At 39.1% G+C, this 20,657-nt stretch overlaps 1 long non-coding RNA gene and 1 pseudogene across 2 annotated transcripts in view; both read left to right on the forward strand.

The window, feature by feature from the left end:
- The window catches only part of LOC149474369 (uncharacterized), a 40,861-nt pseudogene extending 35,507 nt beyond the window's left edge, over nt 1–5,354 (forward strand). The window contains exons 6-7 of the transcript XR_016311213.1: nt 2,185–2,221; nt 4,774–5,354. The product of XR_016311213.1 is annotated as an uncharacterized LOC149474369 (transcript). The remainder of the gene's footprint in view (nt 1–2,184; nt 2,222–4,773) is intronic.
- Nucleotides 5,355–8,886: 3,532 nt separating this feature from the next.
- Nucleotides 8,887–20,338, forward strand: LOC149474370 (uncharacterized). The gene is made up of 3 exons (XR_016309167.1): nt 8,887–8,996; nt 11,681–11,721; nt 17,675–20,338. It is a non-coding gene; the product is annotated as an uncharacterized LOC149474370 (long non-coding RNA).
- Nucleotides 20,339–20,657: the final 319 nt, after the last annotated feature.

The raw sequence follows: 20,657 nt of genomic DNA on the forward strand, positions 1-20,657 counted from the left end.
CATCCAGCATCCAGGCTCTAAAAGAGGTCGTTCTTAAAGAATGGAAAAAGCTAGATGTTGCAATTTATTGCCAACTTGTTCATTCCATGCCTAGAAGACTTGGTGATGTCCTTACAAATCATGGAGGTTATACAAAACGCTAGATGTACTAATTTTTGTTGTGGGGTGTATTCATTTTTGCATCAAATAATTTGAGTAAAACTGAAGGTTTTGTAATCTAAGTTATATGATAAACAAATGTTCTATAAAACTCAGTGAGCACTGTATATATATATATATATATATATATATATATATATATATATATATATATGGAATACATCTATGTAGAACCTAAAAAGTCCCACTAATTCCTAACATATTCAAGGATTTGAGCATAAATAGCAAGTGATGTGTTGCCCTAATACAGGCCAACTCCAGGAAGCAAAGAAAGTTTACCTTTTCAGTGCTGAGCGGAGAATAGCCTCTTTCACCTACATGATTTTATGCTTCAGCCAGCTCCAGTGCTCCACCTAACACTTCAGCATCTTGACATACCATACATTAACGCTGTGTGGTACAATGCCGAGGCTGGAGTGTGACTAGTCACATTGCACACAGAAGCTGTGGGAAACTAGTCACAGCGCTGGAGGGAGCCTGGTGAAGCAAAGAGTAAGGTAAAGCTGGGTACAAATAGATTAAAATTCATTTTTGCAGGCCGAATTTTGATCTCTGTGAAACTCTCCCTGTTAGACATAAGCTAAACATTAGACCAAAGGAAAACTTGTTCGATCAGTGGCTTGCAGCCAATCAGCTGCAGCACTGATCAGTGTAATCTGACAGCAGAGAGTCTCCATTGTCAGAATACAATGTCTGGCAGGGGGATTTCTGCATCCACTTCATTTAGCTGAATGAAAGAAAAAAAAATATGCATGTGCACCAGCTTAAGTATATATTCCTTAAAGTAGTATTAAACCCAAAAGCAAACATTTATTGTATTGCAGTTTACCAATTCTTAGATGTGATGGCTGCATTAGTCTTCTTTTTTAGACATATGCTGTTTTCATCTGGTGATCTGACCATTTAGTCTGTTGCTTTTCAAAGAACAAGCTGTCCTGCAAATGTATCAGTTAGTGGGATGAGACAAACCATTTACCACTGAGAGGGGTGCTTATGATGATCATATTGTATACACTCATTGGTCTCTTTATTAGGTACACCTTGCTAGTGCCAAGAAAATATCTCCCACACCACCATTACACCACCACCACCAGCCTGAACCATTGATACAAGGCAGGGTGGATTAATGCTTTCATGTTGTTTATGCCAAATTCTGACCCTACCATCTGAATGTCACAGCTGAAATCGAATGCCCATTTTCCTATGACCTCTGACATTAACAAGGAATTTTTTTCCCCAAACAGCTGCTGTTCACTGGATATTTGCTCTTTTTTGGACCACTCTCTGTAAAGTCTAGAGATAGTTGTGCATGAAAATCCCAATAAATCAGCAGTCTTGGAAATACTCAGACCAGCCAGTCTGGCACCAACAACCATGCCATGTTCAAAGTCACTTAAATCCCTTTCTTCCCCATTTTGATGCTCGGTTTGAACTTCAGCAGGTCATCTTCACCACGTCTAGATGCCTAAATACATTGAGTTTCTGCCATGTGATTAGTTGATTAGCAATTTGTGTTACCAAGGAATTGAACAGGTGTACCTAATAAAGTAGCCTGTGAATGTATATTCATGTAAAACCTTTATCCCAAAAAGAAAAAAAGTGTGAGCTGGAGTTTGGCTTAAATTTTATTAGTGTATCTAAAACTGCTAATATAATCTAACACTTCCCTCCACCCAGACTGACAATGTTGCTGTTCAAAGGTGCCCCCTGTGCTCCTTCATCCTGAGTGGGGGCGCTCTATTACGAGAGGTGTGTTACTGGCCAGATCACCAGGTGAAAACAGAGGGAAAAAAGCCTAACAAAGAAAATAATGCAGCCACCACATCTAGTGATGAGTAAGCTGCTATATATTACTGTTTAGACTAAATGAGCAGCTAACCCATGCAGCATGGGGAACCACTGCAAGAGTGGCCTTTTTTATTTTCTGGAGCTGGGATTTAAACTGTATAATGAAATAGACAGAGAAGACACCTGGGTCAGGCAGGTCCAAAAATGTGTGTGTGTTTTTTTTATATGTGTATGCAGGTGTGAAATACCTCATAGGGGTACTGCTGTGTACTAGGTAAGGCAGTTACTCCATCTCTGTAGTCTGCAGTTTACCTACTTTTGATTCCTGAATATTTGAATATTTGCACTGTAGTTTACGTAATTTGGGGGTGATTCTGCACATAAACCCACTGGGACCTCTAAGCTCAAACCCGCAGGATTTTCATTGAACTCATGGTAATGACAAACTGAAACCTTATCCCTAGTATGCTGTACTATACATCCCTCCAGAATGTTGTACCCTCCTGTCTTCTGTATGTTAAACACTGCAAACTGCTGCACTCTGCATGTTGTGTTGTACATTACATACTTCTGACTGCTGAACTCCGTTACATACTTCATCCCACAGTGTTCTGTACACCATACTGTACATTATGTAATCTGGACCAGTGCCTCTGAGGTCCCAGGAAGTGTTACAGGTAGGGGCTGTCCCAGAATTTCAGTGGCAAGATGATGGTGAAGATGCTTTAGGTAAATGAAAGTGTCCATGTCTAGATCTGTGGGAAGTAACTGACCATACCTCATGCTTTTGGGTGACAAGGGTGCAGGAATCAGTCCAGAGAAGCTCCTATTTCAGGAAAACTAACGAACTATTAACAAGAGCCCTTAACCCTTCTCTCACAGAATACCAATGACTGAGGTACTTTATTTATATTAGTGGTCTGTCTATATACTGCAATATAGGTGATTTGATGTTGAACACAGGAGTGTTGGAGAACCTTTTATGGGGAGAAGTCTAAATTTGCTGGCTGAATGCAGAAAGCAATAATCTATAATACATATGTTACCCAGTGGTGTATTTTGGCTTTGTTCTGCCCTAGGCAAGACTAAAATCGGGCATCCCCCCACATCTAAATTTGTCTCACCCCTTCCTGTTTAAGATCCACCCCTTCATCTGTAAACCTCACCTCTTCCTATTTAGGCCCCACCTCTTCCTATTAGAGCTCCACCCACTGACAATGATGGGGCTCTATTCCTCCCACTGACACCAATGATGGGACACTATTCCTCCCCCTGACACCAACAATGGGGCACTATTCCTCTCACTGACACCAATGATGGGGTACTATTACTTCCACACTGACACCAGTGATGGGGCACTATTCCTCCCACAGCTCTACATAGAAACCAATCAGCTTCCAGGTTTTATTGTCAAAGTTTAATTGAACAAGCTGAAGTTAGAAGCTAATTGGCCACCATGCACAGCTGTACCAGATTCTGAGTGCTCCAGTCTTAGTAAACCTCCCCCATAGTGTATCTGAGGACATGTATCGGGCTGTCTTAATCCAGAATTGATTGTGTCTCTGTGGACAAGTTTCTGTATTAGCAGCATGACACACTTCCAATCTCTACATTTTTAGGATTCCCAGGACCACCAGGTCCACCAAAACTTACTATATGTCTCTGCTCTAATTCATCCCAAAGGTGTTCTATCCAGTTGAGGTCAGGACTGTCAAGTTCCTCCACCTCAAACTCGCTCATCATTGTCTTTATGGACCTTGATTTGTGCACTGGTGCGCAGTCATGTTGGAACAGGAAGGGGCCATCCCCAAACTGTTCCCACAAATTTGAAAGCATGAAATTGTCCAAAATGTCTTGGTATGCTGACAACTTAAGATTCCCTGGAACTAAGGGGCCAAGTCCAACCCCTGAAAAACAACCCCACACCATAATCCCCCCTCCACCAAACTTTACACTTGGTACAATGCAGTCAGGCAAGTACCATTCTCCTGGCAACCGCCAAACCCAGACACATCCATCGGATTGCCAGACAGAGAAGTGTGATTCGTCACTCCAAAGAACACACCTCCACTGCTCTGGAGTACAGTGGTAGAGTACATTACACCACTGCATCCAACGCTTTGCTTGCCACTAGGTGATGTAAGACTTGCATGCAGCTGCTTGACCATGGAAACCCATTATATGAAGCTCTCCATGCACTGTTGTTATGCTAATTTGAAGGCCACAGGAAGTTTGGGAGGTCTTTAGCTATTGACTCTGCAGTCAGTTGGCAACTTCTGTTCATGAGCTGATTTTGCTGTTTTATTGTACGTGGCCTACCACTTCATGGCTAGGTTGCTGTTCCCAGTTGCTTCCACTTTGTTATAATACCTCTAACAGTTGGCCGTGGAATATTTAGTAGCAAAGAAATTTCACGGATGGACTTATTGCACAGGTAGCAACCTATCATGGTACCACTCTTGAATTCACTGAGTTTCTGAGACCCATTCTTTCACAAATGTTTGTAGAAGCAGTCTGCATGCCCTGCTGCTTGACCGGTGGCCATGGAGGTGATTGGAACACCTGAATCCAATGATTTAGAGGGGTGTCCCAATACTTTTGTCAAGATAGTGTATATTTTACTCTATGTGGATGACTTAATTATTGCTCACAAAATGAAGAAGATGCAAAGTTGACTGCAGTACTTAGCCAGCATTCTGAGACTAAAGATCTTGGGGAGGTAACATTACCTAGGAATTAACGTACGGTACAAAGAAGATGGCAGCTTCCTTTTAATTCAGAAATCTAGAATTGAGGCAGTGCTTCAGCAGTTTGGCATGACTGAAGCCAAAGAAGTACTCCCATGGACACAGCATATCCAAAAATGGAAGGGGATAAGGATCTTCTTCCTAATAATGATCAGTACAGACAGGCAGTGGGGACATTGCTATTGCAACCACTGCATGTCCACATATTGTAGCTGACATGTCGCTTCTTTGTAGATGTGTGAGTGAACCACCTCAAAGAGACTGGATATCAATTAAGAGAGACACGAGATGCATCAAACAAATGAAAGACTTGAGTCAGAAGCTGTCTGCAGTTGGTGATTTTAACCTCATAGGATATGTGGACTCTGATTGGGCAGGTGACCTAAGCACTTACAAATCCACAAGTGGTTACTTGTTCAAATTAGGAAACAGTTCTATAGCCTCATCCAGCAAGAAGCAGATCTCAGTAGCTTTGTCTTGTACAGAGACAGAATACATTGCTGTTGCCTATGCCAGTCAAAAAGCTGTGTGGTTACGGCAATTGCTTAAAAATCTTGGAGAGCCAATTGTCCCAGCCTACAATCCTGTGTGAGGACAATCAAGGATGTATCAAATTTGCCACCAATGAGAAGATCAATGCAATAACAAAGCATATTGAAGTCAGACACTATTACATTCGTGATCTGGTTGAACCAAATGTAATTCTGTTTATGTATTGTGAAACTAATAACATGATTGCAGATGCTTTGATAAAATCGCTTACAAGAAACAGATTTATGGAACTGAGATCTGAAATGGGACTAATATAAAGAGTAGTTGAGTGGGGATGTTGGAATACAATGTTCATGTATTTTGTGTGCAACAAGTACATCAGTGGCAGTGTTCAGTAGAGATATATTCTTCAACCAATAGGTGACAGTGTTTATAAGTTTGTAGCTGCATCTATTGTTAAACACTATGTCTTTTTCCTTTAATAAAAAGTTTCCTGTTTGCAGAGAATCAACAGATAAACACTGGACTGTGCACTGTTCTGTAGGACTATATACAGTCCCTCCAGCGATCCTTTATAGAGGACAACTCTTGCTTCTTGTGTAGAAGCTTCTTGCACACATTCAGTTTCACACCCTCATCATAATACAGCAATGCTCTCTGCTGTCCTCTTCAGCACTGAGCTCCTTTCCAAACTCACCTCTCTCCTTTTCAGTGTTACATTCTACCCCTGTATATGTGCTTCTTTCTCTTTTTTTGTATTATGTGCCTTCACCAGGGGCGGACTGACCATTTGAAAACTCAGGCACTGACCGAGGGCTCGGGGTCAGTAGGGGGCCCCATGAAATGCCCCTGGTATCTTTTATAGGCTTTTTTGGGTGTGCTTTGAGTGTGGGCATGGAAACAGGGGTCCCATGATCCCCTATTGCCCGGGAGCCCCCATGAGTTGTCAGTCTGCCCCTGGCCTTCACTACAGTACACAGATTCTGAAGACTGCATACCAGGAAATGAAGGCAATGTACAACTGCCCACTTACAGTACATAGCAAATGAAGAGCATGCACACTGTTTGACACACACACAGGGGTTGATTTACTAAAGCTGGAAAGTGCAAAATCTGCTGCAGCTGTACATAGAAACCAATCAGCTTCCAGTTTTTTGTGTGAAAGCTTAATTGAACAAGCTGAAGTTAGAAGCTGTTTGGCTAACATCCACCACTGCACCAAATTTTCACTCTCCAGTTTTAGTAAATCAACCCCAAAGTGTCAGGGCAGAGACACGCACACATACATGTACAATGCCAAAGCTGATATACACAGTGTCACCAATATGCACACTGTTAAGGCAGACATATGAACATACTGCCGAGGCATAATGTCAGGGCAGACACATACACATAGGGTGTCAGGACATCAGATAGAAAGAGACACAAACACAGCGTAAGGGAAGGGCAGACATAAACACACAATAGCATACACACACTATCATGGCAGACACACGCATGCAATGCCAGGGAAGAGAGTTACACATGCAGTGTCAGGGCAAGCACACACACAGTCAGTTCATATGCTTGTCTTAAACAAGGGCTACTGGTAAATTTAGCTTTGCTAGGTTGGAGTTATTTGTAGTTTTTTGGTCATTTGGGTTCACCCCTAAGGCTAGCATAGCTGTGGTTCCTTCCTTTTGCCAATAGGTGGCACTGTTATCTTCAGCAATAGTAAGATGAGCTGTATTATAAATATGCATACTTATCTCACCAATCAGTATGAGTTTCTCTGGCCACTGGTGCATGTGGGAGAGAGTATATATATTTGGGGAGCTCAAGTGATCAGGGTTCTCCTACCTAGACCTTAGTCTGGTGTGGGTGAGTGAGGAACAGCTGCGTTGGGCAGGCCTGAAGCCTAAGGCTTAGCCATGTGCTCTAGGCTCTGCCAGGGAGAGCCTGTCTGTCTGCCTGGAGGCATGAAGAAAGAGATGGCGTTTTGAGATGAAGTACCAGAAGTGCATGCTGGGAGAGAGTATATATATTTGGGGAGTGCAAGTGATCAGGGTCCTCCTACTCAGACCTTGGTCTGTTATGGGTGTGTGAGGAACAACTGCGTTGAGTAGGCCTGAAGACTAAGGCCTAGCTTTGTGCTCTAGGCTCCGCAAAGGAAAGCCTGTCTTTCCCCCTGGAGGCATGAGGAAAGAGATGGAGTTCTGAGATTAAGTACCAGAGGTTACTCTTCCATGGATCGGGGACTGTGAAGAGCCTGGGAAAGCATCAAGACAGACTCATCCAGATAATCCCTGCACAGTACCATGAATTGTTATAGGAGACAGCTGTTTCTACATAGGTACAGATTGTTGAGTGCAGGTCAAAGGTCCTTTTCTGTACTACTGTCTACCTTGCTATTTTTGTATAAGATGTGTGCTGGTCTGTTTGCCTACTGTCCTAGAGTGTTCTAATCCTCTCTACCTGAACTTTGTTGTTGTGAGCAATAAACTCACTTTTGTTCAGCCTAAAAGTAGCCAGTGCCCGTTTTTCTGCAACCATCCACACCCACCATGCCTAGAAACCAATGAAGAAAAGAAATACCGCTCAGGTAAAACAATCAATATCAAACCCAACACAGGTGCAGACCCTGGCTCGCCACCATGTCAACATGGAAAAAAAGAAGAAGGGTTTGGCTGCATGCCGGAGGTATGATGAAAAAGTGAAGATAGTTTATTGATCCATGAAAGTACACAAATAGCTCTAGGGCAATGCTATCTGTTAATGCGTTTCACATGGTCACATGCTTAGTCATAACCATGCTTAGCAACCAGCACCCTGAGGTGAAATGTCACCCCTCCCTGATGCCAGGGGTCAGCGGTGCACTAACACAATACACCATTCTGCTTGCAGACCTACTGCACAGCAAAAATACACAGGACATTCACATTCAGAGCACACAGATACTTAGCAATGCCCATTGTTGATATTTTGGTAAATGTAAAAAAAAGCATGGTGGCCATATGATGGAATATTTTTTCCTGCTCCATTGAATTGTCATTATTTTTACATATAATGCAATGATACCAACATGTTGGCGATTACCTTCGTGTATTTCAGTAAGGTGGCAATCTGGGATCTAGCCATGTAGAATGTCTTGGTTGGTAAATAATCGTGTGTTCTGAAACATAAAAAAAGACAAGGACACTCACTGACAAACCTGAAGCATTAATTTCTCACTTACATGGGTTGTAATGGGGTGACATTCAGACCTAATATATAGACAGCACAGTGAAGGGCTACAGGAAGACAGTGTCACATTAGATATATGGGGTTATGCATGTGGGTCTTCAAAAGTGTGGAGATAGACAATGTAACCTTGTGGCTTCCATACTCACACAGTCATTTTTGATGAGCCATGTGCTAATATTACCATTTTACTGGGGCCTAAACTGAAATCCAGATGGTTAGGCTAACTAATTATCTGTGCATGAGCAAGCATCTTTCATTCTTGCAATGTCCATTTGGCACCATTTAGCACACAGCTGTGTGACTTTAGAGCAGCCATATTGTTACACTGTCACCCTCTAGGTTTCAAAGTCTTGCTAAAACCATTGTTTACACTTAAGCTTTATAACACCTGACATAAATGACATATTTATGAAATTATAACACATTCTGTTCATACTAGGCTTGTGCACTATTTGATAGTACTGTATACATAATAATCATTTGCTTTGTGGTCTATTATAGGTGGAAAAACAGAAGATACGCAAGCTTTGTCTCCAAAATGTGAAGAAATACAATATATATCTGTATCTTTCAATATGCAAGGTACAGGTACGCAGACTCAAGTTTTTTTTTTTTCAGGCAGCAGTGGTCAGTTGCTGAGTACAGTTGCTGTTCTTGCTTAGGAAAATGTTAAATTCATCCTGAACATTGCAGGTTTGTTCTTATAAACGAGAACCCAACATCTGTGGTGTTCAAATGCACTAAAAACAGCCACGTAACATAGATAATTATATGCACATAGTGGTCATTATACACACAGTTCTTTAAAGTCAGTGGGGGTCTATTTATATTGTTTCATTATAAATCAATACAAGGTTGGTTTACGGTTTGATGGTTTGGAAAGGTATTGTCACCAAAATGCCATAAAAAAGCGCCCCCCTCCATACACTTATCCAGACAAGCAGCCTGGGTAGCCAGAAAAGGAGGAATATCTAGCGAGCCCCTTCATTTACCATACTAGGACATATGCCTTTGAACAAGAGGGGATACCTTGCATGGAGGGGACTTTGTCTAGAGATAAGGACTTCTTCCTCACCTCTGTGTGCCTCCAAAAAGGAGGCATGGGGGTGGGGGAGGGTAGAGGGGCTTATGGTGGAATTTAGAAGTCTAGATATCCACCACTCCCAGGGAATGAGTACACAAACATATACTTACATACTTTTAAAATACATTTTAAGTTAATAATGTCCCCAGAAGTAAATCCATTGCCAATCATGGATGTATCGATCTGTAAAATTGTCCAGCAAAGTAATCCATGTCAATCACGATGACCTGTCAGTCAAATGTCAATCAAAATAATAAAGTATAAGGAAACAAATTATCCAAATATAAATATGAATTAAAAAATTAATTCAAAGTTGAAATGGAAACATATTACAATAAATACAGTAAGATATAAAAGTGACATAAGATGATGATTCCTACTCAGGCTGCTTTATGGGATAGAATAGATAAGAATAGAAACTAATAAAATACAATAGAACAGAACAGAATGAAACAGAATAGAAAATAATGGAAAATAAAAGAATAGAATAGTATAAAACAGAATAGAATTGAATAGAATACAAAATAAAGGGATAGATAATACAAGAATATAACAACATAAAATAAAATAGACTAAAACAGAATATGGTAGAAAATAAAATAATAAAATAAAATAGAAAGACTAGAAAAGAATAGAAAATAAAAGAATAGAATAGAACAGAATAATATAAAATAGAAATAATATAGTCATCTTCTGAAATTTGAATGTCAAACAGAATAGAATAGAATAGGAAGAATATAGCCGTCTTTCGAAATTCAAATTTCGAACAGAATAAATAAAATGGAAAGCATATACCCGTCTTCTGAAATTCAGATTTCAAAATTAGAATTTAGAATTTTGAATAGAATTAAATAAAATAGAAATAATATAGCTGTCCTCTGAAATTCGTATTTAGAATTAATAAAAAAATTATAAATATATGCAATGACTAACAAATAAACAAATCGAATTCCGAAAACAATAAATTCTAATATACAGGTAATGAATATAATGAAACAAAATTATTACTTACCAAACTAATCTTAAATTAAACATTTTTCTGTTGTGCACATCTCTAACTCTAAAAAACATTTACAGAAAACATTTAGAGGGTCATTGAGTATGGCTACCTGCAACTTGATAAAAATTCTTGTGGGAGTTATCCCAGGTACCATGTAGTTAGACAATTGCAAAGAATTCTCAGAATCAAGGTTTGTAGAATATTAGCATGCACTAATAACATTATTTACTCTACATTACTGTACAGCAGATATTTTTTACACTCATTTTTAACACATCAGTTAAAAGATTCTACATCTTTTGCATCATTATTATACTGAATTGATATAGCACCAACAGTTTGTGCAGTACTTTACAAAATAAAGGGACACAGTACAATTAACATTCAGTTCAATGAGGGAGCTGCTTGTGAGAACTAACAATCTAAAAAGAGTGGCAAGCAATACAAAAGGTAATAGCTGTGAAGGGGCAAGCTGATAGAGAAAACAAAAGTTCAGGTTTTAGATACAGGGAGGATAGACTTTCCTGAAAAAAATGAGTTTTCAGGGATCACCTAAAGGTGGACAGAGTAGAAGATAGCTGAAGAGATTGGGGTAGGAAGTTCCAGATGAGAAAAGAGGTTCTGGAGAAGTCCTGGAGGTGAGCTTGGGAGGAGATGACAAGGGAGCTAGAGAGCAGGAGGTCTTTGGTGTAGTAAAAAGAATGTTTAGGGTGTTAATTTGATATGGGGTGGTGATGTAGCTCGGAGCTATGGATGGCTTTGTTTGTCTTTAGTATTTTGAATTTTATTTGTTGGGCAAATGGAAGCCATTGGGGGAAGTTCCAAGAAAGGGTCAGCAGAGACTAAACAGCTGGTTCAGTGGATGAGTCTGGAAGAAGCATACATAACAGATTGAAGAGGAATAGCTTTGGTAAAGGTTTGCCAATGAGGAGGAAGTTGAGGTGAAAGATGATAAAGGAGCAAATAAGTACCTTGGTTAGGTCATTGGTTAAGGGGTGTATTTCGGAAATGTTATGGAGATGAAGAAGGCAGGATCTGAACAGTGATAGCTACAGTACTATAATCCTGTTTGTTTTTAATAATGCTGTATATATGGCAAAACATAATGACATTTATTAAATCAGACCTATTGCTAGTGGTTCCTATAGTGTTAAAATACCTAATGCTTAGATAACATTTCTTCCACAGATGGTGAGAGAATTCTGACCCCTAGTGATATTTCAGCTGGCGTAAGTCTGCTTTTTGTTTTACAAAAATGCACAGATAAGTCCAATCTTTGAAAAGTATAAATTTAAAATTAATTCTTTATATTGAGAGCAAAATATTCATCATTTTATTTTAAAATAATCAAAATTGACAGAAGAGGTAAGTATTAATTTGCTACTTTATGGTATCTATGTTATAAGTAGCAGCTTTACCTTGCATATACAGTTTAACAACAATAATGACACTGGGCTTCATTCAACCTGGAAGAGAAGCAGCACTGTGTAACTCCATCTGTGAGTCTGCAGGGGACAGGGCTGGAGATGAGGTGAGTATAGCAGCTAGAGCTGATGTTTAAAGAGGATTTTCATTTCTGACCGGCCATTTTATTTTTTTTTAAACCGCTTGCCCTCCAGAGGATTTACCCCCCTTCCTGACCAGGTCATTTTTTGCGATACAGCACTGTGTTACTTTAACTGACAATTGCACGGTCATGCAACACTGTACATAAATTAAATTTATGTCCTTTTTTCTCACAAGTAGAGCTTTCTTTTGGTGGTATTTGATCACCTGTTTGGTTTTTATTTTTTGCACTATAAACCAAAAAAAATACTGGCAGTTTTGAAAAAAAAACCCCCAAAAATCAAAAAACAATATTTTTTACTTTTTGATATAAAACATATCCAGTAAAACATTTTAAAAGTCAATTTTTTTCAGCCTATCAGTGCAGCCTTATCAACACACATCAGTGAAGGAGAAAAATTACCTGTTTGCTAAATTTTATAATAGAAACTAAGAAAAACTTTTTAATTTTTGGTCTTTTTTTGTTTGTTTAGCAAAAAATAAAAAACACCCTGTAGTAATTATATACCACTAAGAGAAAGATCTATTTGCGTGAAAAAAAATTATAAAAATTTCATATGAGTACAGTATTGCATAACTGCGCAATTGTCATTCAAAGTGCAACAGCACTGAAAGCTGAAAATTGTCCTGGGCAGGAAGGGGCTGAAAGTTCCCAGTAGGCAAGTGGTTAAACATCCACTGATATACAGATCAATTTAAAAATAGAGTTGTTTTTCATATGATTGATTATGTATGCAGGTCAGTGGCCCACCCAGGGGATTGCTGTCTGTACTGGGTACCACCATCTTGAGGGTGCCCCAGTGTGATATGCAGAGTGGCAGGGTGTGTCCTTGGTACTAGAATACCCTCCACAGTGAGAATGCTTCATGGTGCATTCCACCGTCCTTCCAATGGAAACACACATGCCCTCCCTTCCTTCTTCCCTTCCACCCCTCCCTTCCTTCCTCCCTTGCACCCCTCCCCTCCTTCCTTCCACCCCTCCCTTCTTTCATTCTTTCCACCCCTCCCTTCCTTCCTTCCACCCCTTCCTTCCTTCCTTCCTTCCTTCCTTCCTTCCTTCCTTCCTTCCTTCCCTCCCTTCCTGGAATTGGAGCATTCAGCTTCCCCCAATGGCTTGTAGATACCCATCTTAGAAAGGTGGAAAAAGCATGCTTTCCTTCCTGCCTTCTGATCCTTCCTTCTACCCTCTGATCCTTCCTTCCACCCCTCCCTTCTTTCCACCCTCCCTTCTTTCCAGCCCTCCTTTCCTTCCTTTCACCCCTCCCCTCCTTCCACCCCTTCCTTTCTTCCACCCCTCCCTTCCTTTCTTCCACCCCTTCCCCCCTCCCTTCCCTTCTACCTCTCCCTTCCTTTCTTCTACCCCTCCTTTCCACCCCTCCCTTCCTTTCTTCCACCCCTCCCTTCCACCCCTCCCTTCCTTTCTTCCACCCCTCCCTTCCACCCCTCCCATGTGTGCAGTGCTGTTGGATGAGATTTTTCATCTGCAGTTAAACAGTATAGAGTATATGCCCAAGCATGGGGGCCTGGGATGGCCAGTGGGTGGATCGCCCCTATGCTTTGGCATATATATTTTAATATTTTTTGGCACATATTTAAAAAAAAAAGTTGTTTTATTGAGTTACTGTTTTATGGTTACTGTTTCATTGTTAATCGTTGTGGTTTTCTTTGCAGGAATGCCATTCAGCTGCAGCTCCGATCTGTTTATTCTGAGAGCAATAGGGTCTTGCTCTCAGAATATACCCAAGTAGGTGTGTGCAGTGCTGTTGCTTGAGATTTTTCATCTGCAGTTAAAAAAAGCATATATGCCCAAGCATGGGGGCCTGGGGTAGCCCCTATGCTTCGGCATATATTTTTAAAAAAAATTTTGGCAAAGATTTCTTTATCTGTATCGATCGATGTGAATAGAGGAATCAGTTAGGTTTTTTTTTTTTTTGCTCAGCCCACAGGCTGAACGAAAAAAAAAAAAGAACATTTTATGTGTGCCCACCATTAGAAGTGAGTGGATGCAGGGCAGTATATTCTAATGGTGGGCATACCACACTTTTTCTGGCAGAGATTTATTTTTTTCATTCAACCCACAGGCTGCATAAAAAAAAGAACATAGCATATACAGTAGTACACCCAACAAGGACCAGCAACATACTGTCGGTTATACCAGGATGGCATCGATACCATCATTTTTTTCAGCCAGCGATCGGCTTTCATGTAACAATAAACCTAGTGGCTAATTAGCTGCAGGATTGCTTTTACAAGCAGCAGAAGATGCTCCCCCGCTGCCTTCCAAAGCTTTCTCGGGCAGTCTCATGCCATCCGGGGAGAATCTGAAATGCAGCCTGTGTTTCTGCCAACTGACCATAGAGCGGTTTGGAGACTGGAATGGCGACAATCATCTCAATAGTTTAAAAAATCAGAAGCTATGAGCATTTCATCACTTCAGTTTTACAGGATATAAACAGCGCCATTTGTATATTGGGAAAGCATCTGATCACACCGATCTTGGTGAAATCAGATGATATAAGGGCAGAGGAGATATCTAGAGTTCAATAGATCCCAGATTTCTCAGAAAAGAATACTTGTCAATACTTATTGCTGTCACAGGGGATATTTAGATTCCCTGTGATAATAAAAGTGATAAAAAAAAAATTAAAAAGGACTGTGTAAAAATAGAAACAATAAAAAAAATTAAAAGCGGCCTTGCCCTCCTGCGCAACTGCATGAGCAAGCGTGACCCTGTGGCGGTATGTAAACAGCGGTTGCAATATGCATTTGAGGTATTGCTGCGAACCACAAATAGGGAAAATTATAGTACTAGCGCTGTGTATATCTAAAATTGTAACATGTAAAGGCCTTTAAAGCGTCACCTATGGATATTAAAATTGCATGCAGTTAAAGATCACAGTCCAAAAGCAAAGGTTCAACAAACAGCTGTTAAGCCTCCTGGCTAGTAAATAGACCCTGCTGAGCCTGCTTCAGACCTGCAGACATGTTGGTCTCACAGAATGCTTGTCTCCTTTCAGGTTGATGCAGTAAATATATTTGTTATATTTTGGTCTATTACTTTTGTCTCATCACATAGTATCACACCGGTACATTTAGTTATTAGTTTGTCACATTGCATGGGGTTTGCGCAGTTTTAAAGAATGTCATGTTTGTTATATATTTACTGAACATATCTTTTATATTGTACCAAACAATTGGCCATATTTTGTGTTTTTGTGCATTAAAATTAAAAAAAGTGTATTTTGTTTTCTAAATTTGCGTTTGAAAAATCGCTGCACGAATACTATTTGACATAAAAAAAATAGCAGCACCCACCATTTTATTCACTAGGGTGTCTGCTTTAAAAAAATATATAATGTGTGGGGGTTTAAAGCAATTTCCTAGCAAAATATACTGATATTTTTATGTTAAACAAAAATTGTCACAAAAGGCTTGGTCTTCAGGTGGTTAGAAGAGTCAGTGATGTGTGGCATAAACTTCTAATGCTGGGCATAAAATACCCCCCCCCCAAATTACCCATTTTTTTTAAAGTAGACACCCCAACCTATTTGCTGAGGGGCATGTTGAGTCAATGAAGAGTTTCTCTTTTTACCACATGTTTTTGGAAAATTACAAAATAAAAATTTACACAAAGTTGTCACGTAAACGATATATTGCTCACACATGCCATCGGTATATGTGGAATTACTTCCCGAAATACATTTTTCTACTTCTCCTGAGTATGGGGGAGTATGGGGGTACCACATGTGAGAGACTTTGACAGTCTATCTGCATACAGGACTCCAACATCTAATAAACACCTTCATTCTAATAAGCACCTTCATTCAAAAAAAGTTGTAATTTTCCAAAAACTTGGAGATAAAAAAAAAAAAAAAAATCTTCTATGGACTCAACATGCCTCTCAGCAGATTGCTTAAGTAGACCCCCAAATTCCTTGGGGTCTACTTTCCAAAAAAGGGTCACTTTGGTGTGTTTGTCGTGCCCTGGCATTTTAGCACCTCAAGAAATGTGATAGGCAGTCACAAAAAAAACTGTGCAAATTCCAGTATCTATAGTTTGTAGACGCTATAACTTTCACACAAATGAATTAATATGCAGTTATTGGGATTTTTTTTAACAAAGGCATGTAGCAAAATACATTGGTCTAAATTTATGATGAAATTTAAGTTTATTGGATATTTTTTAAGACAGGAATTAGAAAATATAATTTTTCAAAATTTTCAGTCTGTTTTTGTTTATAGTGCAAAAAATAAAAAAAACCCAGAGGTGATCAAAAACCACCAAAAGAAAGCTCCATTTGTGTGAAAAAAATAACATAAATTGAATTTTTGTGCAAAATTGCATGACCGTGTAATTGTCAGTTAAACTAGCGAAGCGCCATATAGCAAAAAATGGCTTAAATTCCCATATCTATACCATAATTTGTAGACGCTATAACGTTCACACAAACCGATTAATATACACATATTGGGATTTTTTTACCACAGACATATAGCAAAATACATTTTGGCCTACATTTAGGATGAAATTTGAGTTTATTGGATATTTTTTATAACAAATGTGAAAATATACTTTTTTTCCCCACATTTTCATTATTTTTTTTGTTTATAGCGCAAAATAGAAAAACCCAAAGGTGATCAAATATCGCCAAAATAAAAGCTCTATTTGTGTGAAAAAAAGGACATACATTTCTTTTGAGTACAGCATTGCATGACTGAGCAATTGCCAGTTGAAATAGTGCAGCTCCGTAAAACAAAAAATGGTCTGGTCAGGAAGGGGGGGGGGGGAATCCTCTGGAGGGCAAGTGGTTAAATAATTTACTTATTTTTCATAAGCAGTAAGAGAACTTTCAAGCAAGTCATCCTTCACCTGTATCTGTTTAACGTGAAATTATTTGCAAATAATCAGTTAGTTTTAGTCAGCCTCTAAAAAGCTCAAGTACTCTTTTGAGTTTGGGCATAGAGCATAGGGCACCTGACCATACAAGTGTGAACAGGGACAATTAGAAAGACTGGGCTTCTGCATTTTGAGCGTAGTTGGTCGTAGGGAGATGAGCTCAAATGTGAATGGGGCCTGCTGTGTGTTTACATTAGAGGGCTGGCAGACTGCTAAATTAAGACTAGGACATCAATGTCTATGTTGTGAGCTTTGAAAATTAATTTCTCTTATAGATACAGACGTGAAGCAGATTGTTTTACAGTGAAAATATTTTAGTGTGTGATCTTGAGTAGGTCCATTTTAAATACTCTATGCAATAATTGGTATAAAATAACATTGTGTAAAGCTTGTATAGTTCAGGCTCACAGGATGGCAAAACTAACTTTATTTCAATATATCCAAGTTTTCAGGTAGCACTCCAATTATTTTTTATACACTCACCAGAGGGCCTCAGTGTGAATACTACTGTAGAAGATAGAATCTTACATCAGCCTGGGAATCTTATAGAGAAATAGTATACTAAGGTGCTGCATTGCGGGGATCTTATTTAAATAATCCTGTATTTCCAAAATGCATAAACATAAGAGCACTTTATTTTGTTTTCTGCTTAACAGTATTTACATTTAAACTGACTTATCATTTATTATGCATCTTTATTTTTATTTCTGTTTAATTTAGAGATGTGAAGTACTTTATGCGGGAGTAAAACAGAATACATGAAGAGCAACTGTTACTGATTTTATGAAATGGACCTTAAACCAATTTTAACACATCTCATAACATGTTTAAACAGGATGATGTAGATTGTAGTAGTCTGGAGTGAGAATAATATATTGTTTTATACACAGTGATGTTCTGTGTGTACCATGATGACATTATCACCAGACCTTAAGCATGGTGAGGCCATTATTATTCATTAGCTTTTTTGGTTCAATTTACAGTAACGGGACCTCCACAACATCTTACTCTCAGTCGTTGAGGCCCAGTCTGTACTGCTCTAGGTAATATAGTTGTACCACTTACAAGAACTGCTAGTGGGAGAAATATTTTAGTTCCTTTTCACACGTATGTGTTGTAATATGCATGTTACAATGCACCAAACCACATCTTATTTGCCAATGGGTCTGATTTACATATATGAATTGTAGTGCATGGACTCTTAAAAGTCAACAGGAGTCCATGAAAATGCATGACACGTTTTCATGTTCTACAAATGGTTATTGAGACCTTCCCCTGGCAACCAGTCAATTGCTCTTGGCTAAGCTAGATTTTGAAAATGTCAGACTCATCTTGCACCTCCCTAGTTATGAGCACATAATTTGATTTTTTTTTTTTTATTTCTTGCATTCGTATCCAGAGGCCATCTTCAAGAGTCTATTCCATTAACTTCCTTGGGATTAGTGAAAGGTAATAAAAGTGATGATACCATATGAACTGCTTTCATTCCTCATCAGGAACCGGGCGTGCAATTGTATGGTTATATTTCCATTATAAATTTCCTTCCCTTCTGCTTTTTTACAGCCACTTATTACTTGTTTCAGTAAATGCAATTGTCTATCAAAAGGGAGAACATAGGACAGAAATGGGAGGAGCTACATTGCAGTGTGCAGTAATGGTCTTTGCCCCTCATAAATATACAGACATACTTAAAGGGAGGAGTGAAAATCCTATATCCTCTGAGCTGTGCAGCTAGCACAGCTCAAGCCAAGAGGTCATAAAAAATCCTAGGACTGACTGCTATGCCAGCACAATATCTGGGAACCCTATTTAGAAAACTACAAGATGCACAGTTTTGAAAGTGTGTAGGCATGCAATTTCAGTGTTTGCATTAAAAAAAAAAGAAACATTAATTTTAATATCACCAACAAAATGTTTTATTCAGCTTTAAAGTGGTTGTAAAGGCTCAAGGTTTTTTACCTTCATGTGTTCTATGCATGAAGGAAGAAAAAACGTTCTCTGTGCAGCAGCCCCCCCCCCCCCCAGTCCGCCCTAATAAGCCCCCTCTTGATCCAGTGATGTGTACTGGAGTCTCAGCAATCCCAAGACTCCCTTCTCTTCATTGGCTGAGACAGCATCGGGAACCATTGGTTCCCGATGCTGTCAATCACAGGCAGTAAGCCAATGAGAAGAGTGAGAAGTGGGGCTGAGCCTTTGCTCCACGTGTGAATGGACACGTGGAGCAGAGGGTGTCCTAATAGCAAGGCTGCTTGCTGTGGGGGCACCTGACAGGAGGGAGGGGCCAGGAGAGCCAGCGGGGGACCCAAGAAGAGGAGGATCTGGGTGGCTCTGTGCAAAACCACTGCACATAGCAGGTAAGTATAGACATGTTTGTTATTTTTAGAGAAAAAAATAAGTCTTTCGTATTGCTTTAAATGTATGAAGAACAGCAGAGAGTGGCAGCAGTCTCTGTAAGATTTTTATTGCTATCTGTGTCCTTGTTGGAGAGATTTCCCCTCACTCTGTGTGTGTGTTCACCATGATTTAAAATGACATGCAATCTTTTGGATGTTGATACTACCAAGTATGTTGATACTACTAAGTATGAAAGTTAGATCCTCTGACATATTTTCATTAATACCTGTGTTCTTGTGCTTTGTATTGCTGTACATTGTTAACATTTCAATCAGATCTTAATGCGGACCTTCCATGTAAATGAAAGGTTAGCTTTACTGGCACCTTCCTAATGCACATAGTTTAAAAAATATAGTTTTTTTGCAGAATAAAAAAGTAAAAATTATAATCTCACCCCCCCTCCCACCTTTTGACATTCTGGGATGTTTGGGTGATGCCACTGTGCCTCGCCTCAAAGTAAAGTGCTCAAAATGCAGTGAAATGCATTCAAGTTAATGCAGGAGTGCATTCATGTAGAACTTCAAGTACTAACTTGTGGGAGGCAGCTGCGAGGCATAGTGACATTGCCTGCATTCTACTGAAGCATGGAACACTGGGACCAAGGTATTTTTTTTTTTAAGAAAAACTATCTGTGACTTTTTTTTTTTAAGTTATTTACCTTGGGGTGTGTAGCATTAAGTAAAGCAGACCTTTAATTTTCATAAGTTCACTTTACAGAGTAAACACTGTGGCCTTTCTGATCCTGTACATTTACCATTGCAGAACAAACAGGAATATCCATAATAATCTTAAATAATTAGATAATTATTGATCTATAATAGATTAATATTATTATATTTATTTATTTTTTTGCATGTTGACTACCACAACAAATGTTTAATGTTACAGAAATGCTTGTAGTGTTTACAGTAATGCCTCCCTCTGCATTACATTTTGTGTATCCAGTTTTAGTTACTTTTTTGTTACTTAAATAAATTATAGTTTTATCAATTTGTGTGTCTTGTTATATTTATTTTAGTATTCAGCTTGTAACCTCTTTATATGGAAATATTCAGATAACAGCAAATACAACCTTAAAAATGAAGATTATAAATTAACAAAATGTGGTTTCTTCACGTTTACAGCTAACAGTCCACAGATGCCTGATAAAAATGTTGCTTAAGTACAAGACACATCTTCCAGACATTACACACAGGTTCTGCATGCTCAGTGTCCTTCTTGAAGATTGAACTGCATTTAAAAACAAACAAAAATTTCCAGCTCACTTACCAGCTAGCCTGCTACAAATCCAAATTGACCCTGTCTAAAA

The sequence above is a fragment of the Staurois parvus genome, unplaced genomic scaffold, assembly GCF_062004578.1.
Source record: "Staurois parvus isolate SC_StPar_1 unplaced genomic scaffold, SC_StPar_1.0 ptg000006l, whole genome shotgun sequence".
NCBI classification, from domain to species: Eukaryota; Metazoa; Chordata; class Amphibia; order Anura; family Ranidae; genus Staurois; species Staurois parvus.